A 9,043-nucleotide genomic window follows, 5' to 3' on the forward strand; every position below is an offset into this window, starting at 1 on the left:
GCAGTGTCTCATTCTGCTGTGCATAAGGTTGCTATGAGTCAGTACCAACCCGATGCCACCTAACAACAACAACAACGAGGCAACTAACTACTGGTCTCTCCTTGTCAGAAGTGATAAAAATTGAAGATGCTTAGAAACAATTAGCCCAGTGGACAAATGGATCAAGTGAACATCAGTCTCCATCACTCAGAAGAACTAGATGGTGCCTGGCTACCACTCCCAACTGTTTTGAAAGGGATTACATTAGAAGGTCCTGGATAAAGTGGGAGAAAATGTGAAACAAAACTCAAAATCATTAAAAAAAAGACCAGGCTTCCTGGTCAGATCTCCAAGAACATCAGACCTACAGATGCTAAATGGAGACAAGGACCTTCTTCAGAAACTGTGAGCCAACAACAAGAAAGCCTTTCCCTAGAGCTGGAGCTGTGGATTAGAACTTCTAGTCTTCTTAACAGTGAAAAATAGAAATTTGTTTGTTAAAGTCATCCACTTTTGGTGTGTCTACTTTAGCAGTACTAGAGAAGTAAGATGGAGGCCATTTCTACTTTCTCTATTAGTGCTGTAGGATCAGCACTGGACTGCAAACCTCAAGGTTGGCAGTTCAAACCCACCACCTGATCCTCAGCAAACCCCATACAGGGTCTCTGAGTCAGAATCAACTCAACGGCACTTAATGACAACAGTAACATTCCTAGTCCTGGTGTGACACTGTAGAATAAGCATTGGACTGCTAACCACAAGGTTGGTAGTTTAAACCCACCAACTGTTCCTTGGAACCCTATACAGGGTCACTTTGAGCCAGAATTGACCCAATGGCTCTTGGCAATAGAACTAAGAAACAATTATGTGGGTTTCTAGGGTTTTGTTATTAAATTCTTAATTTGTTATTAAATCCTTGAATCCTTAATTTCTTCTTGTCAGTCCAATTTCTATATAAATACTGGAAAGTCTCAAATCATATTCTTTTCAGATTTCAGCAGAAGATTGTTGTGCTATTGTTAGGTACCAAATTTGTTGGGTTCCAACTCATAGCTACCTTATGCACAACAGAACGAAACAGTGCCTGGTTCTGTGCCATGCATCCTCACAATTGTCATGTTTGAGCCCACTGTTGCTGCCACTGTATCAATCCATCTCATTGAAGGTCTTCTTTTTCAATGGCCCTTTACCAAGCGTGTTGTCCTTCTCCACTGACTGGTCCCTCAGAACAACATGTCTCGCTTCTAAGAAGCAGTCTGGCTATACTTCTTCCAAAACAGATTTGTTCGTTGTTCTGGTAGTTCATGGTACTTTCAATATTCTTCCCAAACACCTTAATTCAATTGCATCGTTTCTTCTACCACCTTCCTTATTCATTGTCCAAATTTCATATGCATAGACAACTTCAATCTTTTCTCCATTTATCATGATGCTAGTTTTTTGGCCCAGATGTAAAGATTTTTGTTTTCTTTACACTGAGGTGCAATCCATACTGAAGGTTGTAGTCTTTGATTTCATTCATCAGTAATTCACTTCCAGCAAGTAAGATTGTGCCATCAGCATATTGCAAGTTGTTAATGAGCCTTCCTCCAATCCTAAAGCAATCTTATTCTTCTTCATATAATCCAGTTTCTCTGATTATTTGCTCAACACACAGACTGAATAATTATGGTGACTGTATATAAACCTGGCACACACCTTTCCTGATTTTAAACCAGTAAGTATTCCCTTGTTCTGTTCCAATGACTGCCTATTGGTCTATGTACAGGTTCTTCAAGAAGAAAAATTTGTGTTCTGGAATTCGTATTCTTCTGAATGTTATCCATAGTTTTTTATGATCCACACAATCAAATGCCTTTGCATAGTCAATAAGGCACAAGTAAACATCTTTATGGTATTCTCTACTTTCATCCAAGAGTCATCTGATGTCAGCAATGATATCTCTAGTTCCACATCCTCTTCAAAATCCAGTTTGAGTTTTTGACAGCTGTCAATGAACCTACTGCAACTGTTTTAAAATTATTTTCAACAAAAATTTTACTTGCACGTGGTATCAGTGATATTGTTAGATGATCCCACAATCCTTTGGGTCACCTCTCTTTGGAATGGGCACAAATATGAATCTCTTCCAATTGGTTGGCCAGGAAGCTGTCCCGCCTCCTGTACTGCATCATTTTGTTGAAATATTTCAATTTGTATTGTGTCAATTCCTAAAGCCTTGTTTATTGCCAATGCCTTCAGCTGCCAATACACTTTGGACTTCTTCCTTCAGTACCATCAGTTTTTTACCATATACTATCCCTTAAAATGGTTGAGTGTTGAACAATTCTTGTTGGTAAAGTTACTCTATATTCCTACCATCATCTTCTTTAAAAAAAAAAAAAAAATTTTTTTTTTACTGTGAATTATGAAAAGGTTTACAGAACAGATAATCAGTCCCAAATCCAACAAATCCTACACTTTGTGTCATTACAATGATTGCAATCCCTTCCATGTGCCATCATTTAACAGAATTTACCTCTATTCACTTTAACTCTTGCATTCCTATGTCTTCCACTGTCTTCATTTTTTCCTATGCCAACCTCCTTCTTGTCGTATATTGCCTTCCCCATCAACCAAGTAAAACATGTGTCTACACTCCATCCTGAGAATAATCTTCCCTTCCCTCCCACCAACAGTTGTTGTTGTTGTTATGTGCCTTTGAATCTATTCTGACCCATAGCGAACCCTGCACAGAGTTTCCAAGGCTGTAAATCTTTACGGGAGCAGAAAGCCTCATCTTTCTCCCACGGAACAGCTGGTAGTTTCGAACTGCTGACCTTGCGGTTCGCAGGCTGATTCGTAACCAGTAGTCATCATAAAATGTTTCTTTTAACAAGAAAAAATTTAAAACAGTGGTCTTATACAATATTAGTCCTTTTGTGATTGATTTCATTCAGAATAAGATCCTCCAGGTTCATCCATGTTATGAGGTGTTTTGTAGATTTACCATTATTCTTCAGCGTTGGATAGTGGAATACTGCGTGTATATGTCAGAATTTGTTTAACCATTCTTCTGTTGATAGGCATTTAGGCTGTTTCCATCTTTTTTCTACGGTGACTAGTGAGCTCGTTTCTTGAGGATATATAGCAGGTGGAAGGATTGCTGGGTCATTTGGTATGTCTATTTCCAACTGTTTGAGGAAGCAAAACACCATTCCCCACAGCAACTGCACCATTTTACAGTCCCACCAGCAGTGTCCTGGTCTCCCCACACCCTCGCCAGCATTTGTTGTTATCTTTTTTTTTTTTTTTTTAATTGTGTTATTGATGTTGTAGTAAAATGAAATTCTGTTGTTTTGATATGAATCCCTGTAATAGCTAATGGAGTCCTGGTGTGTCACTATAGGATAAACACTGGACCAACAAGTTGGTTTGAACCACAAAGTTGGCAGTTCAAACTCACCAGCCATTCCTCGAAAATTCTATAATGAATCAGAAACAACTCAATGGCACTTAACAACAACAGCTAATGACCTTCAGCATTTTTTTTTATATGTTTTTTTGGCTGCATGAATGTCTTCTTTATTGAAGTATCTGTTCATGTTCTCTGCCATTTTTAAATTGAATCATTTGTCTTCTTTTTGTTGAAGTGTTGAAGTGTTCTTAATTTTCAGAGTAGTCCCTTGTCAGATATATCACTGCCAAAACTTTTTTTCCTAGTCTGTGGGTTCTCTTTTTAATCTTTTGGTGAAATCTTTTAATTCATATAATTGTCTAAGTTTTAGGAGGTCCCACTCATCTGTTTTGTCTTTTGCTATCTGTGTGTTGTCAGTTACGTTTGATAGTGTATTTATGCCATGGATCAGAGGCCCTAAATTTGTCCCTATTTTTTTCATTGATGATCTTTTTAGTTCTAAGTTTCTCATTTAGTTCTTTAATCCTCATTTGAGTTCATTTTTATATATAGTGTGAGATATAGGTCTTATTATCTCTCTTTAAAGAATGGTGTTGGACTCTGGCTTGGGATTACATCATATCAATTGATTTTCTTGAGCAGTGTTGACATTTTCATGACATACAGTCTTGGGCTAATGCGTGGGCTAATGGTGTGGGCTAATGCGTCAGACTGCAAAGTCGTTTGAACTGCAAGGTAATGGCTCAAGTTCACCAGCTCCTCCTTGGAAACCCTATACGGGGTCACTATGGATTGGCATTGACGTGATGGCACTTAACAACAACAATTCATTACCTGCATGTTTTTCTATACATATTATACAGAGTAAGCTATTGCACAAAATAAAACACTAAGGTGGATGGTTTTTTAGTTTAGTTTTGTTTTTTAAGATTCACAGAACAATTGGAAATAAATTAAATGTCAACAAAAAATTTAGGAAAGACCTACTATGGTATAAGGGGCGCTTGAACTAATGTTTCTTCTGCATTCAAAAAAAACAAAAAACCACCTCATGATTACAATTAATTTCTACTTCTATAACTATGTTTGAACTTTGTAAAAATAAAAGCCAACCACCGCCACCCCCCACCCCCCAAAAAAAAAGGAGAAAGCAAAAATTCTCACCACTGGACCAATAAATAACATCAAGTTAAATGGAGAAACGATTCAAGTTGTCAAAGACTTCATTTTACTTGGATTCGCTGTCAACATGCAAGGAAGCAGCAGTCAAGAAATCAAACACTGTATTGCATTAGGCAAATCTGCCGCACAAGAGTTCTTAACAGTGTTGAAGAACAAAGATGCCAGTTTGAAGATTAAGGTATGCCTGGCTCAAGTCATGGTATTATCAATAGTCTCCTGCATGTGAAGGAGATCTGGTAGCATAGTGGATTATGAGTTGGGTTGCTAACCATAAGGTCAGCAGTTCAAATTTACCAACCACCCTACAGGAGAAAAATGAGTCTTTCTGCTCCTGTAAAAATTTACAGCCTCAGAAGCCCTACACAGGGTGGCTATGAGTTGGAATCGACTCAATAGCACATAACCACCACCACCACCACTTTATGCATGTACAAGTTGAACAATGAATGAGGAAGACCGTAGAAGAACTGATGTGTTTGGGTTATGGTGTTGGAGAAGAATATTAAAAGTACCATGGTGGAACAGCAGGGCTCTGAGATACAGGGACTAAGTCATGATTTGAATGGGGGGGAATCATGTTAGGATGCCGGAATGTTTCTTTATTACATGACTAACCAAGGGGCGAGAGTTTTAGTCTGTGTTACGGGTCAAAAGCTCTCCAGTATGGATTCCAGCCTAACTAATTCGACCCTATAGCGAGAGGACAGCCACTTCTCCCTTTTCAGAGCAAGCTTGCCTGAGGGAGCCAGCATTCACCGAAGACCCATCTGAAAGAGTGACATTATCTGCTTCTCCATTGAGGCCCCTCCGGCAAGAGCACCAAGCAGCCTGCCAGCCGTTTCCACAGCAGAGAAGACTTTAAGAGCTGTTTAACTAATAGAGAACTTGTTAAACTCCAGAGACTTTCTGCTGCTTTGCTTGTCGAGCGTGCGGAATGGGGAGTTAACAGATATTACTGATTTTGCAATCGTTCATCAACCATCATATGCTTTATTGTCTGTTAATGTTTTCAGAAGCTAGGCAAATCATTGCGGTGCCTGGCCCTTAAACGTGCCATGTGTCTTTACTCTCATGTCAAGAATCACTGCACTAATAGGAATTGTTACCTTTTTTGCCCTGCCCACCATGTAAATCAACTGTCCAGGGATATCAGTCTCGCTCATACGATCCAAGAGTAAATAGACAAAGGTTTACAAAACAGACTAAATGCTTTAGAAAAAGGAACATCGCTTAAGGGAAATAAGATTCCATGTATCCAGTTTACACTCCCAGCTAAGGTTATTCACTGTATAAGTAGATTTGTGATATCTTTCAGCAACCCAGAACTTGATTGGAACTTAATTCAACAGCATTTTAGGAGGTTGTGGAATAATAGCCACCTGTCTGTGGATATTCATCAGCTACATGCTCAAATTTCTGATATAAGTAATTCTCAAGCTGAGCACTGAGTGGCTTCTAGTTTGCTACCTCTGCTAGAGATTAAGATCCCCTATGAACTTAATTGAACCTCAGCATAGTGATCCTGCTCGGTCAACTTAGAGCAGGTGGTGGTCTGGCAACGTCTTGCGTGTGGGGTCCCCACCCAGTCTCCTCCCTCCCTGCCTTCTTTGGATGGTGGCTGTTTATGCTGGACATGTGGCCAGAGATGAGTAAGGATCACGTGGAACCTCGGTAATCTAAGACAGAGCCATTGCCATGCTGCAGTGAGTTTCGATGACGGGTAAGATGGAGGAATTCGCACTGACAACCTAAGACAGGCAGCGTCCCTTAAACAAATAATAAATAAGGGGGAATCTGTGGCAGACAGTGCAGACCCGGTCAGGAGCTCAAGACCCTGTGGGCCCAAGTGTTGCAGACCGTCCAAACCATAGGCTCTGAGGATCAGACTTTGGTCACCTAGCAGACATAGCAAACTGGCCCTCATCTGATTATTCAGCATGCTTGCTAGTAATCTCATACATGAGCCCTGGATATCCACAGATAAATATAAAAACCTTCCCTAGAAGCCGAGACGTTAAAGTCCAAAAAGGCAAAGTTTTTCCACCACCACCCACCCCCCAAAAAAAAAAGCTAAAGAGAATAGAGAGAAACACTGTTAACTGATGGTATATGAAGGGGATTATAATCAATGTAATGAAACAAGTTATATGAACGGTTGAATGTGAAACTGATGTTGTGCCCTGTAAACTTTCACTCAATCCACAATAAAAACCTTAAATAAAAAACAAAAAAAGTACCATGGGCCATGGACTGCCAGAAGAATAAGCAAATCTGTGTTAGAAGAAGTACAGCCAGAATGTTCCTTAGAAGCCGCCATGGCCAGACATTGTCTCTCATACTTCAGACATATTATCAGGAGGGACCAGTCTCTGGAGAAGGACATCATGCTTGGTAAAGTGGAGGGTCCATGGAAGAAAGGAAGACCCCCAATGAGATGGATTAGCACAGTGGTAGCAACTATGGACCCAAGCATAAGAAGGCAGAGAGATTGGGTAGGAGTGGGCAGTGTTTCATTCTGTTGTGCATACCTAAGGTTGCCATGAGTTAGATTGGGTAGGAGTGGGCAGTGTTTCATTCTGTTGTGCATACCTAAGGTTGCCATGAGTTGAAACTGACTGGACGGCATTGAACAATAACAACACGTAGTCCGTAAACTAGCCTCAACTAAGTCCATAACTCATTATATGAATTCTCGGTATTGTTTGGTAACTGTACATGATTTGGGCATGTTATAAAAATGAGGAAAATTTTTAACTTCTTCTGACATTACTGCAAAAAGGAAAAAAATCTAAGGTTCAGAGGCAGGCACCTCTCACTATGGCCTGGGGACACAGGTGTCCTGAGAGGCAGGCACAGCCTCCTCATCCGCTCCCTATAGGGCCGGGCTGGGCTGGCCCTTCTGCTTGGACTCCCTGCAGCCACCACTGGTCTTGTCCAGCGGGGCTTTCTCTCCAAGGTGGCCCCACGGTCCAGGACCTGCAGCTGCTCGAGCAGTGCCCATAGTTTTTCACGCCCCAAAGGCCGTGCCTGGTGGCTTTGCTGCCATCACCATGCCACAAAAAGAATATATTGAGTTACACCGTAAGCACTATGGATATCATTTGGGATTATCATGAGAAAAAGACAAAGAAGGAAAGTCGAAGAAGGCCAAAAAGATGTTGGTCTGAAAGGCTAAGCTCTACCATAAACAGCGCCATGCTGAGAAAATACAAATGAAAAACACTATCAAGATGCATGAAAAGAGAAACACCAAACAAAAGAATGATGAGAAGACTCCACAAGGTGCAGCAGCTGCCTATCTGCTGGACAGAGAGGGGCAGTCCCGAGCTAAAGTACTTTCCAATAGGATTAAACAAAAACGAAAGGAGAAAGCGGGAAAACGGGAAGTCCCTCGGCCCAAAGTCCGTGCCCAGGGAGAAACAGAAGTATTAAAAGTTATTCGGACAGGAAAGAGAAAAAAGAAGGCATGGGAAAAGATGGTTACCAAAGTCTGCTTCGTTGGAGATGGCTTTACACAAAAACCACCTAAATACGAAAGATTGATTCATCACACCAATGGGCTTACATTTCAAGAAGGCTCATGTAACACATCCTGTGCTTAAAGCCACCTTCTGCTTACCGATACTTGGTGTGAAGAAGAATCCCTCATCACCACTCTATACAACTCTGGGTTTGATAACCAAAGGGACTGTCATTGAAGTGAACGTGAGCGACCCAAGGTGACCCAAGGAGGCAAAGTTATCTGGGGGAAATATGCTCGCTACCAACAATCCTGAAAATGACGGATGCATAAATGCATTCTTCTCGCTGGTTTGACAGCAGTTTCCTTTAAGTCATACCTTATTAGTGAAGAATACAACCAGGTAAATCACCCCCACCTGTGTTTCTGAGTACTCCCGAATAGCCTTACCCATCTGCAGTTATCAAGAACTATTTCTGATGCTGTTTTAAAAACATTAAAATTGTCCAGTGAAAAATAAAGAAACACAAGCAGAGGAGGTGGGTGGAGATTGTCCAGTCAGAAAGAAAAGGCCGCTTGAAGCCGGCCTCTGTCCTGGCACCAATGACTGGAGTCTTTGTGCATATCAGGAAGTAGAAAGTCATGGAGAATACCCGTGCATTGGTGGCCTTTCTGGAGTCCTGGTGTGGCGCTGTAGGATCAACCACTGGGCAGCCAGCAGCAATCGGCAGCTCAAACCCTCTAGCCGCTCTTCAAAACCCTATACAGGGCCTCTATGAGTCAGAACCAACTTGACGGCACTTACAACAACAGTGGTCTTTCTCTATCTGTAAGATGCAACCAGATAACCACAGTGTGAAGCTGCTCAAATGTGGCTTCAGGAAATTGAAGACAAGATCATTGAGAAAGATGAAGGTGAAGCTGACAGAAATAGTAACCATCTGTCTTCCCAGTCTTACCCTTTCCGATATCATGAAAACAGGTTGGAAGAGAGAATTTGATAAAGTCTTTACAAAGAAAATAAT

The 9,043-nt window shown here is 41.0% G+C and overlaps 1 pseudogene; it reads left to right on the forward strand.

Moving 5' to 3' along the window:
- Positions 1 to 7,608: 7,608 nt before the first annotated feature.
- Positions 7,609 to 8,374, forward strand: LOC102832578 (annotated as a pseudogene).
- Positions 8,375 to 9,043: the final 669 nt, after the last annotated feature.

Source organism: Chrysochloris asiatica, unplaced genomic scaffold, assembly GCF_000296735.1.
Source record: "Chrysochloris asiatica unplaced genomic scaffold, ChrAsi1.0 scaffold00025, whole genome shotgun sequence".
NCBI classification, from domain to species: domain Eukaryota; kingdom Metazoa; phylum Chordata; class Mammalia; order Afrosoricida; family Chrysochloridae; genus Chrysochloris; species Chrysochloris asiatica.